The sequence below is a fragment of the Oncorhynchus mykiss genome, chromosome 1 (genome assembly GCF_013265735.2).
Source record: "Oncorhynchus mykiss isolate Arlee chromosome 1, USDA_OmykA_1.1, whole genome shotgun sequence".
NCBI lineage: Eukaryota > Metazoa > Chordata > Actinopteri > Salmoniformes > Salmonidae > Oncorhynchus > Oncorhynchus mykiss.
In genome coordinates this window covers 7,703,743-7,726,508 of record NC_048565.1, presented here as the reverse complement: position 1 = coordinate 7,726,508, position 22,766 = coordinate 7,703,743, and the positions used below count along the sequence as shown (strand labels likewise).

Sequence of the window (22,766 nt, the reverse complement as noted above, 5' to 3'; positions counted from 1 at the left end):
TTCTGAACACTGATTACCACTTTCTGAACACTGATTACCACTTTCTGAACACTGATTACCACTTTCTGAACACTGATTACCGTGAGCCTCTGCAGCCACAGGCATGAAGGACAAGAGCTCCCGATCCCACTCGGTCTTCACCCTGGCTATGACCCAGACCAAGGTGAATCTCGCCGGCCCTCTGTCTTTTGTGTTTGTGTCACTGTCCAGTGCATCTTTACAATCTACCTCTAGGGAGCATATAGCATGTTTCTGTTTGAATACACACATTTAGTGTGTGTGTGTGTGTGTGTGTGTGTGTGTAGAATGAGTTTGTGGAGAGGGAAGAACATGACCACAGAATCACCAGCAGGATCAACCTGGTGGACTTGGCCGGCAGCGAGCGCTGCTCCTCAGCCCAGACCGGCGGTGACCGCCTCATGGTGAGCACGCTCTGTACACCGCTGTGTTTCCATGGCTTTCTTTTACTCATCCACATTTTCAATGGTCATAGACACCGTGTAGACATCGGATGTTGTAGGTGTCATGGAGGGCAGGTAGTTTGCCCCCCCCCAACCCTGCCACACTACAGTATCGTCAAGCCTGTGAAAGACTGATTCTGTGGGAAACTCAACCTGCGCATCCACAAATAGTCAATTTTGTATAGATGGGGAGGGGGGTGTGTGTGACTGGGAAAAGCACCGCCCCACATAAAAAGTTTTTGTTAAACATGCACCTAATATCAGATCATCTTGCAACTCTCTGTGAAGCTACATTTCATCCAGGTTTAATATAACATTGCGAGATTTGTTTTGTTTTGGTTTGTGAAGTCATTTTGTCGAGAGCTTTGCGAGAATAGCGTTTGCATCTCCACCGTGTCCGAATACCCTTTTCTGTAACCTTGTTGTCCAGGCTGCTGAAGGAGAGCCTGGGCGGCCATGATCGCCACCCTGAGCCCGCCGGGCAGCAACGTGGAGGAGAGCCTGAGCCCAGCGGTCACAGCAACGTGGAGGAGAGCCTGAGCCCGGCGGTCACAGCAACGTGGAGGAGAGCCTGGGCGGAAACTCCAAGACGGCCATGATCGCCACCCTGAGCCCAGCCGGCAGCAACGTGGAGGAGAGCCTGGGCGGAAACTCCAAGACGGCCATGATCGCCACCCTGAGCCCAGCGGGCAGCAACGTGGAGGAGAGCCTGGGCGGAAACTCCAAGACGGCCATGATCGCCACCCTGAGCCCAGCGGGCAGCAATGTGGAGGAGAGCCTGAGCCCGGCGGGTCAGCAACGTGGAGGAGAGCCTGAGCCCGGCGGTCACAGCAACGTGGAGGAGAGCCTGAGCCCAGCGGGTCAGCAACGTGGAGGAGAGCCTGAGCCCGGCGGGTCAGCAACGTGGAGGAGAGCCTGAGCACGCTGCGGTACGCCAAGCAGGCCTGCAGGATCATCAACGTGGCCAAGGTCAACGAGGACACCAACGCCAAGCTCATCAGAGGTCAGCCCCTCATCCCTCGCCCTCCCATACTGCCACCAATCTCTCTCTCTTTTTCTCATCCATCCATCACCAGGTTCAGTTAACTAGCCATCTCAACTGTCATGAAAGTATTATTCAAAGGAAATTGCTACTCCACATTTCCTGTTCTTTTGGCGCTAGGGGGAGCTCTTGCAAAGGCTCTATTTTACACGGGAAGAGGAAACAGTGCAGAGGTTGTGACCATCTTAACTGAAGAGCCAGCTGACGCAGCAGGAGAGGGAGATGGCCGAGGCCCACAGGTGACAACCGTAAAATCTGCACACATCTTGTCCCAGAGAGGCTCTGTGGCAAAAAATACTACAACTGTTTTTAGTTCAACTTGAATCTGATTCCTTCACCTCTTGTCAGAGTGTGGAGAGAGAAGCTGGAGCAGGCAGAGAAACACAAACGTGAGGAAACCAAAGAATTACAGGTCAGCTTATAACCTAACTAAAAGCGACCGTTATCTTCAAAACCAGTGTTTCACTCTACTGTATCGACCTACCTTCCACATTCCTTTGGCACATTTCAGAATATCATTTCCCCTCCTAAATTCATCTGCTTTACCTCTCTTCTCCTCATCACGTTTGCTGTGGACAACCGACTACCCAACTTGGTGAACCTGAACGAGGACCCACAGCTGTCGGAGATGCTGTTATACATGATTTAAGGAGGGACAGACCAAGGTCGGCCAGCACAAGTCTGAGTCCCCCCACGACATCCAGCTGTCTGGGGCCCTTATCGCCGACCACCACTGGTGAGAAGGACTGACCCACCACCACCTCAAAAACCATAGCCTCGTTTAGCCTTCTAATGACTCCTGGTTGTCTCACTTGTTGCTGCTTTTTTAAAAACATTCATACAGGAAATTCTTACATGTTTCAGTTTTGTTATGAATTGACTAACATCGTCCTTTTCAGTGTCGTTTCCAATGTAAACGGTGAAGTCGGCATCACTCCCATGGAAAACGCCAAGACCTTTGTCAACGGGAACCTGGTCTCTGACACCACTGTCCTGCGTCTTGTACGTATTGTCTTGTGTCATGTGCGTCTTGTGTCATGTGTCATGAGCGTCTTGTGTCATGTGCGTCTTGTGTCATGTGTCATGAGCGTCTTGTGTCATGTGCGTCTTGTGTCGTGTCATGTGCGTCTTGTGTCATGTGCGTCTTGTGTCATGTGCGTCTTGTGTCATGTGCGTCATGTGTCATGTGCGTCTTGTGTCATGTGCGTCTTGTGTCATGTGCGTCTTGTGTCATGTGCGTCTTGTGTCATGTGCGTCTTGTGTCATGTGCGTCTTGTGTCATGTGCGTCTTGTGTCATGTGCGTCTTGTGTCATGTTCGTCTTGTGTCATGTGTCATGTGCGTCTTGTGTCATGTGCGTCATGTGTCATGTTCGTCTTGTGTCATGTGTCATGTGCGTCTTGTGTCATGTTCGTCTTGTGTCATGTGTCATGTGCGTCTTGTGTCATGTGCGTCATGTGTCATGTGCGTCTTGTGTCATGTGCGTCTTGTGTCATGTGCGTCTTGTGTCATGTGCGTCTTGTGTCATGTGCGTCTTGTGTCATGTGCGTCTTGTGTCATGTGCGTCTTGTGTCATGTGCGTCATGTGTCATGTGCGTCTTGTGTCATGTGCGTCATGTGTCATGTGCGTCTTGTGTCATGTGCGTCTTGTGTCATGTGCGTCTTGTGTCATGTGCGTCTTGTGTCATGTGCGTCTTGTGTCATGTTCGTCTTGTGTCATGTGTCATGTGCGTCTTGTGTCATGTGCGTCATGTGTCATGTGCATCTTGTGTCATGTGCGTCTTGTGTCATGTGCGTCTTGTGTCATGTGCGTCTTGTGTCATGTTCATTTTCTCATTCTAAAGAAGGAAAGGGTGTTATTGTTAGCGATTTTGAACAGTCAGTCTACAGTTTACAGCCCTATAATATCAGTTAAATTATTTTGGGTAAATTCCATTTTCCCAGTTTCTTTTTTTTTTTTTCAGGATTTCACTCATCTGATTTTATTTATATTTTCATGGGAACTACAAAAAATGTAACAGTCAAGTCCACAGTAGTGCTTAAACCACATTAGAACACCACTTTTGGAGTCTTGAAAAAATTCCGCCTGAATTTTCTGGAGGTTGTAGTTGTCCTTTTAATAAAATTTAGCACAGCAAAAGACCATTGTTTGGCTAGCAGTGTTTTTGTAGTTTACACTGTACAACAGTGCTTTCCTTCCCCCAGGAGGAGGAGAGCGAGAGGAAGTGTCATTGGGAGATGGACCAGCAGCAGGTAGCCTCCAAGATGGAGGAGCTGCAGTCGGCCAAGGTGGAGCTGGAGGTGGACACGCACAAGACACGTCTCCGCCTCCATATGGAGGTCCAGGCCGCACGGCGGGCCATGGCCGACCACGGTGACCGGCAGGCCAAGGTGGTGGAGGCCCTCGAGGCAGAGAAGTGGAAGGTCGGCAAAGACCTTGAGGAGATGCAGAAGAAACTGGCGTTGTAAGGAAGCCGGACTACGAGAAACGGTACACCATTGTTAAGGATTTTCATCTTCTGGGTCGTATTCATTAGAAAACGATACACCATTGTTAGGGATTTTCATCTTCTGGGTCGTATTCATGAGTAAACGGTCCGAAATGAGGAGGGACTACCTGAACTTGTCCAATAAGAAACCGTTGCAACAGCGTGCACTAATGAATACCAACCAGGTGTGAGGTATGAATCAAAGATGAGATGTTATTACAATAATAGGAGAGGCATAACTTATTGTGGTAGCAAACAAATCACATTTTATACCTCAAATGGTTCGGAAACAACAGGTGTGGAATAGCAGTGGAACTCGACCAGGTCAGTAACAACCTGTCCCGCCCGTGAGGGAACTCGACCAGGTCAGTAACAACCTGGCCCGCCCGTGAGGGAACTCGACCAGGTTAGTAACAACCTGGCCCGCCCGTGAGGGAACTCGACCAGGTTAGTAACAACCTGGCCCGCCCGTGAGGGAACTCGACCAGGTTAGTAACAACCTGGCCCGCCCATGAGGGAACTCGACCAGGTCAGTAACAACCTGGCCCGCCCGTGAGGGAACTCGACCAGGTCAGTAACAACCTGGCCCGCCCGTGAGGGAACTCGACCAGGTCAGTAACAACCTGGCCCGCCCGTGAGGGAACTCGACCAGGTCAGTAACAACCTGGCCCGCCCGTGAGGGAACTCGACCAGGTCAGTAACAACCTGGCCCGCCCGTGAGGGAACTCGACCAGGTCAGTAACAACCTGGCCCGCCCGTGAGGGAACTCGACCAGGTCAGTAACAACCTGGCCCGCCCGTGAGGGAACTCGACCAGGTTAGTAACAACCTGGCCCGCCCCTGAGGGAACTCGACCAGGTCAGTAACAACCTGGCCCGCCCGTGAGGGAACTCGACCAGGTCAGTGACAACCTGGCCCGCCCGTGAGGGAACTCGACCAGGTCAGTGACAACCTGGCCCGCCCCTGAGGGAACTCGACCAGGTCAGTGACAACCTGGCCCGCCCGTGAGGGAACTCGACCAGGTCAGTGACAACCTGGCCCGCCCCTGAGGATGGATCAACAACATTGGAGTTACTCCACAATACTAACCTAATAGACACAGTTCGAATAAGGATGCCTGTGCAAAATAAAAATATTACAACATGCATCCTTTTTGTAATAAAGGAACTAAAGTAAAACTGTTAAAAAAAATGTGGCACAAATACATTTTATGCCCTGAATACAAAGCTGACTACGCTTCATATTTTCAAGCATGGTGGTGGCTGCATCATGTTATGGGTATGCTTGTCATCGATTTAAGGACTGTGTAGTTTTCTGGATGATTTATTATTTTATTTTTGTATGGAATAGAGCTAAGAATAGGCAAAATCCTAGAGGATAACCTGGTTGTCTGCTTTCCTACAGACACAAATTCACCTTTCAGCAAGACAATTACCTAAAACACAAGGTTAAATACACACTGTTGTTGCTTACCAGGACAAAATGGAGTGTTCCCGAGTGGCCTAGTTAGATTTGACTTACCTCCTTAAACCTATGGCAAGACTTGAAAATGTTTGTCTGGCAATGATCAACAGTCAACTTGACAGAGCTTCCATCTGGCCACTCTCCCATAAAGTCCAGATTGGTGAAGAGACTGTTGTCCTTCTGGCAGGTTATCCCGTCTCAGCCAAGGAACTATCAGAGTGGTCATTGGGTTCTTGGTCCACCTCCCTGACCAAGGTCTTTGTTGCCTAGTTTGGTCAGACAGCCAGCTCTAGTCAGAGTCTGGGTAGTTCCATGTTTTTTTCCCAATGATGGAGACCACTGTGCTCTCAGAAACTTTCAACACTCTAGAAATTGTTTCATAACCTTCCCCCACATATTTTCGTCAACACAGTTCTATCTCTGAGATCTACGGTCAGTTCCTTGAACTTCATGGTACAGTTTCTACTCAGACATCCACTGTGGGACCTTTTTATATAGACAAACGGTTATTTCTAAATCATGTCCAAACAATTGAATTGGCCACAAGTGGACTCCAAGTTGTAGTGACTTGTCAAGGATGATCAAAGGAAATTGGATGCACCTGGGCTCAATTTTGGAGTGAATACTTATGTAAATTAGATATTTTCACGTTGTCATGATAGGGTATTGTGTGTAGATGGGTGAGAGGGGGAGAACTCGATTTTAAAAATAAAATAAAAATTAAAAATGAATTTAGCCTGTCGCGCAACAAAATGTGGAATAAGTCAAGGGGTATGAATATTTTCTGAAGGCAGTGTTTTTTTTGCTTTTTTCCCTCCCTGCTCCTTTTGAAATAGTAACCTGATTTATTTTATTTTTTATTCTGTCTCTTCCAGTGTTTAAGGCTGAGGCACAGAGCCAGCTGGTGAAGGCCACCTCAGCCAGCCAGAGAGCCGTGTTCATCGCCATGCACTGGGTGACCAGTGTCGATCCTGGAACCGGAACGCTCTACATTAATGCAGAGGAGCTCAAGACCCCAAGTCAAGAGAACGGGAGGCTACTTTCAGCTTCTCATCCAGGTTAAACATCCTTGTTTTGTTTTTTCATGTTTCATTCTTTGTAAAGCTACTGACAATGTACTCTTGAAAAAAAGAGATTGTGATATTATCCTGGGTAAGTAGCCGTAGGTTGGATAAAGTTTTGAATTGAATAAATGTGGACAAAGACCCCGTCATCCATCGGAGCCTTGAAATGATTCAGGTGAGTAGCAGCTGGATGTGGCTGTGCAACATACAGACGGAGCTATGCACCAGCTACATTCATATGCACCTTCTGTACAGCACAACATATGCATTGTTGACTGGTTTAGTGCAAGTCATTTCATGGTGAATTACAGTAAAATACATTCTAGAAAAATCTCTTTGTTTATTTGAAAAGACTCAAAGGTACTAGAAGGCAAATCCTTTCAGTTTGACACCTTACTGGCTCTATCAAAATTCACATCTGTGATTGACAGGTTTTAGCTTTGAGCTGTTTCACTGCTCATATGGAAATGTACGAGCATAGGGGAATTCTCAACCTTGAGTCAAATAAATATATACAAAATTCCAATCCAGTACCAGCACTAAACATATTTTTGAACCTTCTCCACCCTCTCCTTAATATTGTTCTATTTATTTTATTTCACCTTTATTTAACCAGGTAGGCTAGTTGAGAACAAGTTCTCATTTACAATTGCAACCTGGCCAAGATAAAGCAAAGCAGTTCGACACATACAACAACACAGAGTTACACATGGAGTAAAACAAACATACAGTCAATAATACAGTAGAAAAATAAGTCTATATACAATGTGAGCAAATGAGGTGAGATATGGGAGGTAAAGACGACAACAAAAAAGGCCATGGTGGCGAAGTAAATACAATATAGCAAAAATATAATATGGCTTCACATTCACAAATACTCAGAATACATTCAAATAAAAAGACAGTTTTAATTAATTATTTATTTATTTAATGTCCATTTCCCGCGTGGTCCCCAGGGCTGTGACTGTGATCTCATCCATGGTGAACGAGTGGTCAGTGTCTGGACTCGGCCCTGCAGGTCATCAGCCACCTGGCGGCGTTGACCGGGACCCAGCTCCACGTGACCGAGCTGTGGGCCGAGGCAACACTACCGATACCGCACCACATCGGTCTCTCACTTACACTCATCCTCTCTCTCTCTCTCTCTCGCGCTCGCCCTCTCTCTCTCTCTCGCACGCTCGCCCTCTCTCGCGCTCGCCCTCTCTCTCTCCCGCGCTCGCCCCTCTCGACCTCGCCCTCTCTCTCTCTCTCGCCCTCTCTCTCTCTCTCGCCCTCTCGCCCTCTCTCGCGCTCGCCCTCTCTCGCGCTCGCCCTCTCTCTCTCCCGCGCTCGCCCCTCTCGACCTCGCCCTCTCTCTCTCTCTCGCCCTCTCTCTCTCTCTCGCCCTCTCTCTCTCTCTCGCGCTCGCCCTCTCTCGCGCTCGCCCTCGCCCTCTCTCTCTCTCGCGCTCACTCACCCACCATATCCTACTGCCTTTCATAATGATTGAAAATGGGGTGGAGGGAAAATACTGCACGCAAAGACTGGGCTGTTTTGGTGGGAATAGCAGGAAATAACACACAAAAAAAAAATGTGTGTAAATCTCAGATTATTAGGTACACCACCCCACAGCTCGGTCACGTGGAGCTGGGGGGGAGGAGGAGGAAACAGCTCGTTGATGAGAGGTCGAAGAAGAATGGCAAGAATCGTACAAGTTAACAGGAGGGGGCCACAAACAGACTGTACAACAGTGGTGTGCAGTGCGGCACCTCGGGAAACTGGTCGAACCTCGCCACGGATGGTTCTATTGCACCACACCGGGTTCCACCGGGTTCCACTCCGATCAGATAAAAACATGAAGAAGAAGAAGCGGCGTCCAGTGGGCACGCCGTCGCCAACGGAGGACCATTGAGGAGTGGAAGAAAAAAAACACCTGGAACATGACAGCGAGTTCAGTTGACTTGAGCGCGGCCTGGTCAGTCCCCAGACCTCAACCTCATAGAGCATGTTTGGGATGAGATGAAACGGGTTGTCCACAGCATGACTGTACCGCAGTCCAATCTGCAGCGACTGCGTGATGCCATCGAGTCAGAATGGACTTCTATCCCCGTGGAGCGTTTCACACACCTTGTAGAATGTCCCGAAGTACTCTATGGGTGTACCTAATAAACTGTCCGGTGAGTGTAGTAGTTGTGTATAGATTGCCTGGGTGCTCTACCACATTGGTTTGTGGGGGGGTCAAATGTTGTGGTTTCATTCTGATACTTGCTCGTAGAGGCTAGAACGGGCCAGAAAAGCTTTCAAGATAGTGCAGAGGCCTACTGACTCTATGAACACTAGGCTTAGTCAGTTGTTCAAGGTTTTTTTTTGTTAAAGGTTCTCTCTATTTTCCCTCTCTCTCTTTATTTTCTCTCTCTATTTTCCCTCTCTCTCTTTATTTTCTCTCTCTATTTTCCCTCTCTCTCTCTCTCTCTCTTTTCCCTCTCTCTCTCTCTATTTTCCCTCTCTCTCTCTATTTTCCCTCTCTCTCTCTATTTTCTCTCTCTCTTTTCCCTCTCTCTCTCTCTCTCTTTTGCCTCTCTCTCTCTCTCTCTTTTCCCTCTCTCTCTCTCTCTCTCTTTTCCCTCTCTCGCTCTCTCTCTATTTTCCCTCTCTCTCTCTCTCTCTCTATTTTCTCTCTCTATTTTCCCTCTCTCTCTCTCTCTCTCTCTTTCTCTCTATTTTCCCTCTCTCTTTATTTTCCCTCTCTCTCTCTCTCTCTCTCTCTCTCTCTCTCTCTCTCTCTCTCTCTCTCTCTCTCTCTATTTTCCCTCTCTCTCTCTATTTTCCCCCCAGCAGTCTGTGGTCCTGTCTCTGTTGGAGGGGACCTGTAAAGGGGTGCATTCTCTCCTGGAGGAGGGCCTGACTATCTCCAAGGAGATGCTGAGCGATACTCAGCTGACCTACCCCAGGACTCCGGTACCTAGTCACCATTTATCTATAGGAGTTGTTTTGATATACTTTGAGAGGGATCATCAATGAAATGTAATGTAAAAAAACAAACACAATTTCTTTTTAAAGCCATGAATGGCAATAATGACTTGCATAGGAGATAATCTGGAATATCATTACAATATTATTTCTTCAGAACGCCTCCTATTTTTCTCTTATCAACCATTCGTCTTCCAACAAGATACCATATGGCCTGTGTTTCTGGCAGGTTTTGCAGAGCCTCAAGTCGAAGATGCTCGACCTGTCCTGCCCTCTCCAGAGCTACATCCACTGCCACATGACGGTGAGCACTGAGCAACACAAACCCAACCAGCCCTGTCAGTCTTTCTTCACACGTGTTTAAACTCTTCAGATTATTAGCCCCTCCCACAGCCAGCCCTGTCAGTCTTTCTTCACACGTGTTTAAATGCTTCAGATTAGTAGCCCCTCCTACAGCCAGCCCTGTCAGTCTTTCTTCACACGTGTTTAAACTCTTCAGATTATTAGCCCCTCCCACAGCCAGCCCTGTCAGTCTTTCTTCACACGTGTTTAAACTCTTCAGATTAGTAGCCCCTCCTACAGCCAGCCCTGTCAGTCTTTCTTCACACGTGTTTAAACTCTTCAGATTAGTAGCCCCTCCTACAGCCAGCCCTGTCAGTCTTTCTTCACACGTGTTTAAACTCTTCAGATTAGTAGCCCCTCCTACAGCCAGCCCTGTCAGTCTTTCTTCACACGTGTTTAAACTCTTCAGATTAGTAGCCCCTCCCACAGCCAGCCCTGTCAGTCTTTCTTCACACGTGTTTAAACTCTTCAGATTAGTAGCCCCTCCCACAGCCAGCCCTGTCAGTCTTTCTTCACACGTGTTTAAACTCTTCAGATTAGTAGCCCCTCCTACAGCCAGCCCTGTCAGTCTTTCTTCACACGTGTTTAAACTCTTCAGATTAGTAGCCCCTCCTACAGCCAGCCCTGTCAGTCTTTCTTCACACGTGTTTAAACTCTTCAGATTAGTAGCCCCTCCCACAGCCAGCTCGGTAAAGGGAAAGCTCTACTAAGAAGCTATAGTCAGCCTTAACGCTACGGTCTCACGTTGGGCCAGTCGTTCAGGTAAATGGATGTGTTGAATGAAATGCCGTCCGTCAGAACCTTTTTTTAACGTGCTTGTTTGCCGTTATCTGCTGTGCACAAACTATCGCCTTTGTCAGTGTTGATCATCGGCTGGGCTAGATTCCCCTTCCCGACTCCCCATTGTCGTCAAACAAAAGGGGGTCGGACGGACAAAAACCAGACACGTTGAATCCCCGTGGGCCTCTTTCCAGAGATGGTAGAGAGAGAGAGGGTGGTTTTCATTTTTGTTTTCATGACAATGACACAAGTCTTGAAATTGTCATATGTTTTATAATGTCGTTGCAGTGAAACTATTTGATTGGAATCACGTGTTTGTGAACCGCTGTGGTGTAAGGAAAGGAGGAAGGGCTTTAATAGGGTTTGTCAGAGGAAACCGCTTAATTCTAATCTTTTTCCGGTGTTTTCCTTTTTGAATGGTTTAAAGTGCAAGGTTTCTCTGGATTGAATTGAAAAGGGTCCTAGGTGGCAGGGGACGTGGAGCGTGGCAATGAGCGTTGGCTATTTATTAAAACAAACTAGAGGCTTCATCTTCGCAGTGTGGATGTATTCTATTTTTTAATTTCTTCATTTTGAAGCCTAATTCCTGCAATTATACAGAAAATGTTGCCGTTTTAAAGCTAGTTTCCTGCAGTTCTATGCATTTTGCCATGGCTAATGCTGTTATTTTGCTCAAGCATAATACAAATAAATACAGCTAAATTCATTGTTTTGGGAATTTTCCATTTATATTCTCCCAGACTGAATCGCTTAATTCTGTGATTTTTTTTTTAGTTCTCAAAACAATATAGGTCCATTTGATCTTTTCTACATGCATATATGTGGTTTTAGTTGTTTGTTTTTCTATCCCGATAATGTCTAAAAATAACGTTTGGACCGAGGCAGCCCGCCCAAAGGCACCGAGGCAGCCCGCCCAAAGGCACCGAGGCAGCCCGCCCAAAGGCACCGAGGCAGCCCGCCCAAAGGCACCGAGGAAGCCCGCCCAAAGGCACCGAGGCAGCCCGCCCAAAGGCACCGAGGCAGCCTGCCCAAAGCCATAAAAAGCGTGTTTTATTTGTGTGTATTTGTATGGTGGCTTCATAAAATGAATTTAGTCCTAAATGGACAATAAACTATATTGTATCCCCTTGGAAAGGCACAATTTTCCAATAACATCAACTGTAAGGTGTGTGTGTGTGTGTGTGTGTGTACAGGAGAGGGATGAAGGAGAGGAACGGTGAGGACCTTGATCCGTCACACCTGCACAGAGTGAAGAACACGGCAGCCAAACTGTTCCAGCTCAACAAGGCCATCGGGGCAGCTCCACTCTGCTCTCTCTCTCTCGTCCTCCGAGGTACTCGCACAGTCTGGCCATCAGGCATTTCCACTCCTCTCTTTCTCGCCCTCCGAGATATTCACAGTCTAGCAATCAGGCAGCTGCTCTCTCTCTCACTCGCCCTCCGACGTACTCACAGTCTGGCCAGCAGGCAGTTCCACTTAGCTCTCGCTCTCTCTGATCAGAGTATGTGAACCTAGTGGTTGGAAATCTCACTCCAGTCGTTTCCAAACCGCTCCTCGCTCAAAGGAAGAGAAAAAAACAACAACTTCCGCTCCAAATTTGCTTCATTAAAATCACGATTTAACCAACATCCATCTATTTTTGTGACTACCTGAACCTACCATTTGGTTTTGAAGTATTGAATCCGAACCATATGATTTGAAGGAAAAGTATTTGAATAAACAGTGAATGTAAGAAGAGCACATTATTTGAAATGGGCTACATGTCATATTAAACACTCTAAATAGACTACATGTCATATTAAACAGCATATAAACACTCTAAATAGACTACATGTCATATTAAACACTCTAAATAGACTACATGTCATATTAAACACTCTAAATAGACTACATGTCATATTAAACAGCATATAAACACTCTAAATAGACTACATGTCATATTAAACACTCTAAATAGACTACATGTCATATTAAACACTCTAAATAGACTACATGTCATATTAAACAACATATAAACACTCTAAATAGACTACATGTCATATTAAACACTCTAAATAGACTACATGTCATATTAAACAGCATATAAACACTCTGAATGGGTCAGGAGCCAGACAGAGAACCTAAGAAAGAACAAAAATGGGCTATATTATTAACCTATTTCAAGGCTATAGCCTACAAAGAAATGCATTTGCGAACACAGCACACTAAGCTGGCGGGGACACTAGGCTTGGCAGCATTTTAAAAATGTATTCTATTAAATCATTATAGTCTACAAATTGGGCATATAGGCTGTAAAAATGGAAACGGAAAAATTCATTTTATTATGCGCTGTGCTTTTAATTTCATTTTTTTTAGTAACTCGAGTTTGGTCACGGTCTGTGGCGTCAGGCTCTCATACGATGTTGCCTGGAGAGCAGGTCAGCAGAGGGGAGAACCCTTCCAGAGCCACTGGGGATGCTAAACACCCTTCTATTTTACCCTTCTTATCGTTCTGTAGGTCTAGTGTAGCCTAATGGTTGTTAGGATTATCCCCCCCCCCCACCCAATCAAAACACAAAGCTCCTTGAAAGTGGGAAATGGTTCCCTCAAGTCTATGAAATGTACATTGAACAAAGACTATTTCAGGGTTACAAACATCGCCATGAACCTGTTTTATGTTTAGAAAAATGTGGCGCAGGAGGACTAATTTATAAATATTTAAATCGTCGAAGGCTGAAGAAAACGCACAAACTTTGGACACCCATTTACTCAACCGTGGGTAGGTGGAAACTTTAACGTTTAAGATAAATTACTCAAAAAGTAAAGTCAGAATACCATATCTGGACATGTAGCTTGTGCCTTTGCAACTTAAATGTATATTTAATTAGATTGCCTTAGCCTTATAGACATTCGGTATCAAACGTTCCCAGCAGTCCGTGTAGCTCTGCTATCACCATTGAGACCGTGTCTGTGCCCTTGATCTAGGTTGGGCAAAACTAAACATGGCGGTGTTCGCTTTAGCAATCTCACTGGAATTAAAAAAACTCCATTTGTTATTATTGAAAGAGATTGTGATATCGCACAACTCAAAATATGGCTACTTAATGTTAGATCCCTCACGTCCAAGACGGTTATAGTCAATGAACTAATCACTGATCATAATCGTGATGTGATTGGCCTTACTGAAACATGACTCCTCCTGGTTACACCAGTGACTATATTCCCCGCACATCCAGAAAAGGTAGTGTTGCTAACATTTACAACAGCAAATTTTAATTTAAAGAAAATAAAATTACTTTTTGTCCATTGAGCTTCTAGTCATGAATTCTATGCAGCTTTTTCAATCACTTTTTATAGCTACTGTTTACAGGCCTCCTGGGCCTTATACAGCATTTCTCACTGAGTTCCCTGAATTCCTATCAGACCTTGTAGTCATGGTAGACCATATTCAACATTTTGGTGACTTCAATATTCACATGGAAATTCCACAGACCCACTCCAAAAGGCTTTCGGAGCCAACAGGTTTTGTCCAACACGTCTGCTGACCTTCTCATTTCCACAGTCATTACCCTGGATCTAGTTTGTCCCGTGGAATAAATATTGTGGATTTAAATGTTTTTCATGCTCGCTTCGAGTCAAGCAACACTGAAGCTTGCACGTGAGAAAGACCTTTTAAACAGGTCACATTCACAAAGCAAAGGGCCAGACGGATTAGCGGGACATGTACGACCAACTGACCAAGTGTCTTCACTGACATTTTCAACTTTTCCCTGACCGAGTCTGTAATACCTACATGTTTCAAGCAGACCACAATAGTCCTTGTGCCCAAGGAAGCGAAGGTAACCTGCCTAAATGATTACCGCTCCGTAGCACTCACGTCTGTAGCCATGAGGTGCTTTGAAAGGGTGGTCATGGCTCACATCAACACCATTATCCCAGCAACCCTAGACCCACTCCAATTCGCATACTGCCCCAGCAGATCCACAAATGACGCAATCTCAATCGCACTCCACACTGCCCTTTCCCACCTGGACAAAAGGAACACCCATGTGAGAATGCTGTTCATTGACTACAGCTCAGCGTTCAACACCATAGTGCCCACGAAGCTCATCACTAAGCTAAGGACACTGGGACTAAACACCTCCCTCTGCAACTGGATCCTGGCCACCTGGTTGTGCTGCTGCTCCAGTTTCAACTGTTCTGCCTGCGGCTATGGAACCCTGATCTGTTCACCGGACATGCTACCGTGTCCCGGACCTGCTGTTTTCAACTCTCTCTCTACCGCGCCTGTTGTCTCGACCTCTGAATGCTTGGCTAAGAAAAGTCAACTACTAGTTACTCTTGAGGTGCTGACCTGTTGCACCCTCTACAACCACTGTGATTATTAATATTTGACCCTGCTGGTCATCTATGAACATTTGAACATCTTGGCCGATGTTCTGTTATCTCCACCAGGCACAGCCAGAAGAGGACTGGCCACCCCTCATAGCCTGGTTCCTCTCTAGGTTTCTTCCTAGGTTCTTGCCTTCTATTGAGTTTTTCCTAGCCACCGTGCTTCTACACCTGCATTGCTTGCTGTTTGGGGGTTTTAGGCTGGGTTTCTGTACAGCACTTTGTGACATCGGCTGATGTAAAAAGTGCTTCATAAATACATTTGATGGATTGCTTTATTTCTTATGGAGGATTGACAGTTTAATTTATAATAATCAACATTCTTTGACGTGTGGACCTCTAACCATCTTTGTAGTACATTTGAAAAGTTGACATTTCTACTTTATTCACATTTTAGTACATTTATCAGATATATAAATGTATGCTTTGTCTCAACCAATGGCAGGCACAACAAAAACACTTCATGTGAATAGGGCCTCAGCTACAACGTCTGAACATGAACGAAAAATCTGAGTTTATGCATTTTTTTTTACAATTTACATTATAGCCTAAAAAATGTTTTTATTATTTTTATTATGACAATCCTGTTTTTTGTAAGCTTCCTAATGATATAAGACTCAACCTTTTTATATTGTTTTCAGTGATGAAAACATGGATGTCTCATGGTATGGTGGGCTATGCAACAATAAGTCAACTTTGAGCACCTTTATCTCTTAAATGTTTATGGAACGATCCCACGGTCAGCGTGTATACATACGGGTTGTAAAAGTGAATACTTGTTGTGACCAGATAACAATGAAAATATGTATTTTTCATGACGTCTTGATGTTGTCGTGAAAATACGTCTTTAATCAGTTTGTTGTATTCTGGTTATACAGTATGACCAGTTTACAACCAGAAAATCCCATTTAGGAAATATGTGAAAAGGGCAGTTAACCCACTGTTCTTAGGCCGTCATTGAAAACAAGAATATGTTCTCAACTGACTTGCCTGGTTAAATGAAGGTAAAATAAATAAATAAATGTTTTGTGGTTTCTTTACTTACTAAGAAGTTGATGTACACTACCGGTCAACAGTTTGGACACACCTACTCATTCAAGGGTTTTTCTTTATTTTTACTATTTTCTATGTTGTAGAATAATAGTGAAGACATCAAAACTATGAAATAACACTTATGGAATCATTTAGTAACCAAAAAAGTGTAAACAAATATATAGATTTTATATTTGAGATTCTTCCAAGTAGTCACCCTTTGTTTGCATTGTTGACAGCTTTGCACAGCCTTGGCATTCTCTCAACCAGCTTCATGAAGTAGTCACCAGGAATGCATTTCAATTGACAGGTGTGCCTTGTTAAAAGGTCATTTGTGGAATTTCATTCCTTAATGCGTTTGAGCCCATCAGTTGTTTTGTGACAAGGTAGGGGTGGTATACAGAAGATGGTCCTATTTGGTAAAAGACAAAGTCCATATTATGGAAAGAACAGCTCAAATTAGCAAAGACAAACGACAGTCCATCATTAGTTTAAGACGTGAAGGTCAGTCAAAATGTCTGCAAAGAAACCACCACTAAAGGACACCAATAATAAGAAGAGACTTGCTTGGGCCGATGAGCAATGGACGAACAATGGACGTTAGACCGGTGGAAATCTGTCCTTTGATCTGAATAGTCCAAATTTGAGATTTTTGATTTCAACTGCTGTGTCTTTGTGAGACGCAAAGTAGGTGAACGGATGATTTCAGCATGTGTAGTTCCCACCATGAAGCATGGAGGAGGAGGTGTGATGGTGTAGGGGGTACTTTGCTGGTGACACTGTCAGTGACTTATTTAGAATTCAAAGCACACTTAACCAGCATGGCTACCACAGCATTCTGCAGCCATACGCCATGTCATCTGGTTTGCTCTTAGTGGGACTGTTATTTGTTTTTCAACAGGACAATGACCCAACACACCTCCAGGTTGTGTAAGGGCTATTTTACCAAGAAGGATAGTGATGGAGTGCTGCATCAGATGACCTGGCCTCCACAATCACCCAACCTCAACCCAATTGAGATGGTTCGGGATGAGTTGGACTGCGGAGTGACGGTAAAGCAGCCAACAAGTACTCAGCATATGTGGGAACTCCTTCAAGACTGTTGGAAAAGCATTCCTCATGAAGCTGGTTGAGAGAATGCCAAGAGTGTGTAAAGCTGTCATCAAGGCAAAGGGTGGCTAATTTGAAGAATCTAAAATATATTTTGATTTAACAGTTTTTTGGTTACTACATGGTTCCATATGTGTTATTTCATAGTTTTGATGTCTTCACTATTATTCTGCAGCGTAGAAAATAGTAAAAATGAAGAAAAACCCTTGAATGAGTAGGTGTGTCCAAACTTTTGACTGCTACTGTAATTGTATACACTCATGAAGTATTGATTTCTCTCGCTCTCTCTCTCTCCCTCCCAGGTCTGCCAGTTTTGATAGTCACCATCACCTTGGCCTCTGCCTTAAGGAAGTATTCTGCTGATGGCCAGTGTTGGCTCAGTCACAACGGGGTCATCTGAGAATTCGCAGGTCCCTCCCATCAAATTCGCCGTTATGGTGAACGCTCAACCATTTCCCAAAGTACCCTGCAACCATTTTCGGATATTATTCCCCCAACATCCCCATAGTATTTCTCAGGCACTAACGTTATGTTAGTTTATTTGTGTTCTCTGGTCATGTAAACATCATGGTTCTGACCTGTGTTGGTCATTACCATCTCCACATTCATTCAAGAGGAGGTCTATAATGCTGCCCATGATGGACTGCGGTCCTGTGGAACTGGCCTACGTGCAGATCAGGTAGTCACCACACAGGGGCACCATTTCACTACCATTACTATTACTGCTGTTACAATACTTAGACAGTTACTTTCACATACATTTCAAGTAAGTATATATATATACTTAAACATTTTTTTTTTTTTGAAAAGACAAGTAGTTCAATATTTTTATGCATTTGGAAATAGTGTTGTGAAAGTATTTTGAAAAACTCAAATACACTCCCATACATTTTAACCTAGGTATTTGAAAACAGCATTTGAAATAAGTATTTGAGCATTCCGATCAAATAGAATTTGGTATCCCAGTTCTGCTACAGTAGTTGCTCTATCCTTCTACAGAATATTTTATGTCTTTTAAAATGTAGGCTTAGTGGATAGTGTGTACGGGTTGGTGGTTTTTCCCTACGTTCTTTTGTTTCACTGTATATAATACAGTGAAATATGAGTGTACTCTGTCCAAGGCTGCTTCCATCATTTTTATAGACTGGTCGTTGTCACTTAACACCTTGTTGCCATTTTGATTTTGTGACATGAGTTTGAATGATACCTACAGTAAATACAGTATATTATCTAGTCCCTGAAGTGCTGTTTACTGTCGGATCAGAGGGGAAATCATTTCAACACAGAAACGTTATTCCTGCAACTCGGCTGCACGGGTCACAATAGGAACTCTGTGGAGGGGTATGTTGGCGTTGACTCCCGATGGCAGTCCGGGTGGTAACTAAAACACATTCCTCCGCTGAATAAACTAGAGCCCTTGCCCACCCCACAGCTGGTGCGGTTTAGCGGCCACCTGAACTGGAAGTTAATTTCATCGTAAACAGAATTAGGGAGTGATGGACGGGGAGTTTCCGTGTGAGGTGCTTGGGTTGGGGGGGTAATGGGGAAGCTGTGTCTCCTAGCAGGGTGCCCAGTCCTTCATTTTGTGTCAAGTGGCTTGTGTTTGCTTTCTCTCAGGACTGCTGTGAAAGCGTTGCTGGTGCTACTGCCAATCCTGGGCCTGAACTGGCTCTGTGTCATCCTGGTGCCCTTCTCCTTAGGCATGGCCTATGTCTTCATCCTCCTCAACTCACTGCATGTACGGGCCGGGCCACGTACTCTAATCTAAAAAAAACTTGACTTCCTTCTCGCTGTCTTTCTCTCACTCTGTTCTCTTTCTCGCTTTTTCCCATTCTCTCTCTTTCTGTCTTTCTTCCATTTTCTCTCTTTCAGTTGTTCTTTCACTCCTCCGCTCTCCCTCTCTCTTTTCTCTCTCTCTGCACCCCGTCATTCTCTCTCTTTCTCCTATATATTTTTGTCTTTCTCTTCCTCTCTGCACTCTCGTTCACTGAGAACACCACCTCTTTCAATGTGTTATACAAGAATGGCTGTATTGGGCTGTGTGATTATTCACTATAGGCCTATTTCAATGGAAGCCTACCCAGTAGAGGTACAAACTGTGTTGTGTATGTTGATTGGAGAATTTACAGGGATTGCAAGACCACTAGTCACCAATGGAAGACGAACTGACTCAAGTTTCAGTTGAGACTGTTGTTCTTTGAACAGCCTTTTGTGAATATAATGTGGTGCTGTGTTTGAACCAAACTCCCAGATGAAACGAGGAGAAAAAGACACGCAAATCAATATTTGTGGGAAATAACGTTTTATTTTTTTTGAAGGACTCACTATACCTTCATAAACATCCCATTTTCTTCTTCTGTTAAATCAGAGAGCTTTTCCATTATACATTCTCGTGATTCTCTTATTCTCACCCTGAAAGAGAGCAACAAACTCTCAAGGTTTCAGTTTGTATTTCTTGGAGACAAGGTTGACTTTGACAGGAAATGAGTAGCGCTCTGCTTGTGTTAAACAGGTGCCAGTGTTTATAAATGTATGAAAGTGCAAATGTACAAAATCGTTTCATGAGATACTACAAAATTTACAGGCTGGCATTTTGATTGGCAGTTGTGTTCTTGTTTTTTTCCTTTGTCATTAAATACATGTTGGCGAAAAGAATTGTTATAAAAATATACATTTTTTAAATTTTTTTATTAAGTGAATAATTTGCAGTTTTCAGTCAAATTTACCACAGCCTGATATTGGATTCAGTATTTTTTTATACAGTGAAATAAGGTATTTTGTTAGGTTTTATCGGGTATTGTGCCCAGGACTTAATTCCAGTGTAACTGAATTTATCTTGCTTGGCTGTGAGAGAGAAGAGTTATTCTCTGATTGCAGTCTACCCTGGTGTGCGGTCTACCCTGGTGTGCAATAATCACACTGCTCACATCCCTGCTTGGAAATTTGTAGTCATCTTTAATCAATGGTCTCTTTAATTGAGCCGTATATTTAACAAGAAATCAATAGAGATTTAGCCCTAGTCAGATCATTAAGAAATATCTCTCTCGAACCGCAGACTCAGTTAGCTCTATAGCAGGGCTATTAGTTGGCTACTGTAGACGTCTGTCACTTTCACAGTACAGTTGAAACACAACTTCCTCCGAGTTTCTCCGGTAAGCCCTGCTATAGAGCTAACTGAATATGGCAGGTAGCCTAGTGGTTATCCTCTACAGGTTCGGTGTCCCCACCCGCGGGACGGTTGAGCTAACGTGTGCTAATGTGATTAGTCGGAATAGGTAACATGTCTCATAATCCTTTCAGTTTTCAAATCAATTTAAATTGGCTATTTTGGTTATTGGCCTTAGTTTCCTGGCAGATGACCTTGGAGCCCTGGCAGATGACCTTGGTGCCCTGGCAGGTGACCTTGGTTCCCTGGCAGATGACCTTGGTGGTGAGGTACTAGGAGGGGTGAGGTACCCGCTCTGCCAGGCCACCAAGGTCATCTGCAAATGGCCTTCCCTCTAAAATCTCGAAATTCCAGGCCTGATAGCAAGGCTCTATAGCATCTTCAGTTAGCTCTATAGCATATTCAGTTAGCTCTATAGCATATTCAGTTAGCGCTGTAGCAGGGCTCTATAGCATATTCAGTTAGCTCTATAGCAGCGCTCTATAGCATGTTCAGTTAGCTCTATAGCAGCGCTCTATAGCATGTTCAGTTAGCTCTATAGCATATTCAGTTAGCTCTATAGCATATTCAGTTAGCTCTATAGCATATTCAGTTAGCTCTATAGCATATTCAGTTAGCTCTATAGCAGCGCTCTATAGCATGTTCAGTTAGCTCTATAGCAGCGCTCTATAGCATGTTCAGTTAGCTCTATAGCATATTCAGTTAGCTCTATAGCATATTCAGTTAGCTCTATAGCATATTCAGTTAGCTCTATAGCATATTCAGTTAGCTCTATAGCATATTCAGTTAGCTCTATAGCATATTCAGTTAGCTCTATAGCACATTCAGTTAGCTCTATAGCATATTCAGTTAGCTCTATAGCACATTCAGTTAGCTCTATAGCATATTCAGTTAGCTCTATAGCACATTCAGTTAAATCTATAGCAGGGCTTTAAGCAGCCAAAGACACTATCCTAGTCTTGTTAACAACCCATATTAACAACCCATACAAATGGTGTTTTCCCGCTTATTGCATTTTATAATATTTGCTTTTATATCGTACTGCGTGAGCAATGTGCATGAGCAATGTGCTCATTGCTGCGAGTATAATGTGAAGAAATAGCCTAATAGTTTGTCAACAGTTTAAGCTAAACATTCTAATCTGTTGCATCAGCCTCATTGCTTTTAAACATATTTTTTTTATGTACAGTGAGTGGTTGTATTCATTTGGGATCTATGTCCCACAACTGTGTACCATGGGGGATAGCAGATTAACATAGACTAGTGATTTTGCAGTAATTCTAACATCTTCAATATACACCTGGGAATTTGATAAGGTCACGCGTCGTTACTGTGAGGTCTACTACACCTGTTGTATTCAGCATTTCACTGTAAGGTCTACTACACCTGTTGTATTCAGCATTTCACTGTAAGGTCTACTACACCTGTTGTATTCAGCATTTCACTGTGAGGTCTACTACACCTGTTGTATTCAGCATTTCACTGTAAGGTCTACTACACCTGTTGTATTCAGCATTTCACTGTAAGGTCTACTACACCTGTTGTATTTAGCATTTCACTGTAAGGTCTACTACACCTGTTGTATTCAGCATTTCACTGTAAGGTCTACTACACCTGTTGTATTCAGCATTTCACTGTAAGGTCTACTACACCTGTTGTATTCAGCATTTCACTGTGAGGTCTACTACACCTGTTGTATTCAGCATTTCACTGTGAGGTCTACTACACCTGTTGTATTCAGCATTTCACTGTGAGGTCTATTACACCTGTTGTATTCAGCATTTCACTAAGATCTACTACACCTGTTGTATTCAGCATTTCATTGTAAGGTCTACTACACCTGTTGTGTTCAGCATTTCACTGTAAGGTCTACACACCTGTTGTATTCAGCATTTCACTGTAAGGTCTACTACACCTGTTGTATTCAGCATTTCATTGTGAGGTCTACTACACCTGTTGTGTTCAGCATTTCACTGTAAGGTCTACACACCTGTTGTATTCAGCATTTCATTGTGAGGTCTACTACACCTGTTGTATTCAGCATTTCACTGTAAGGTCTACTACACCTGTTGTATTCAGCATTTCACTGTGAGGTCTACTACACCTGTTGTATTCAGCATTTCACTGTAAGGTCTACTACACCTGTTGTATTCAGCATTTCACTGTGAGGTCTACTACACCTGTTGTATTCAGTATTTCACTGTAAGGTCTACTACACCTGTTGTATTCAGTATTTCACTGTAAGGTCTACTACACCTGTTGTATTCAGCATTTCACTGTGAGGTCTACTACACCTGTTGTATTCAGCATTTCACTGTAAGGTCTACACACCTGTTGTATTCAGCATTTCACTGTGAGGTCTACTACACCTGTTGTATTCAGTATTTCACTGTAAGGTCTACTACACCTGTTGTATTCAGCATTTCATTGTAAGGTCTACACACCTGTTGTATTCGGCGCATGTGACAAATAAACTTTCATTTGATTTTGATTTTAAC

The 22,766-nt window shown here is 44.2% G+C and overlaps 1 pseudogene; it reads left to right on the top strand.

Moving 5' to 3' along the window:
* The first annotated feature begins 1,056 nt into the window (after positions 1–1,056).
* On the top strand, positions 1,057–21,698 carry LOC110531419 (annotated as a pseudogene).
* The last annotated feature ends 1,068 nt before the right edge of the window (positions 21,699–22,766 follow it).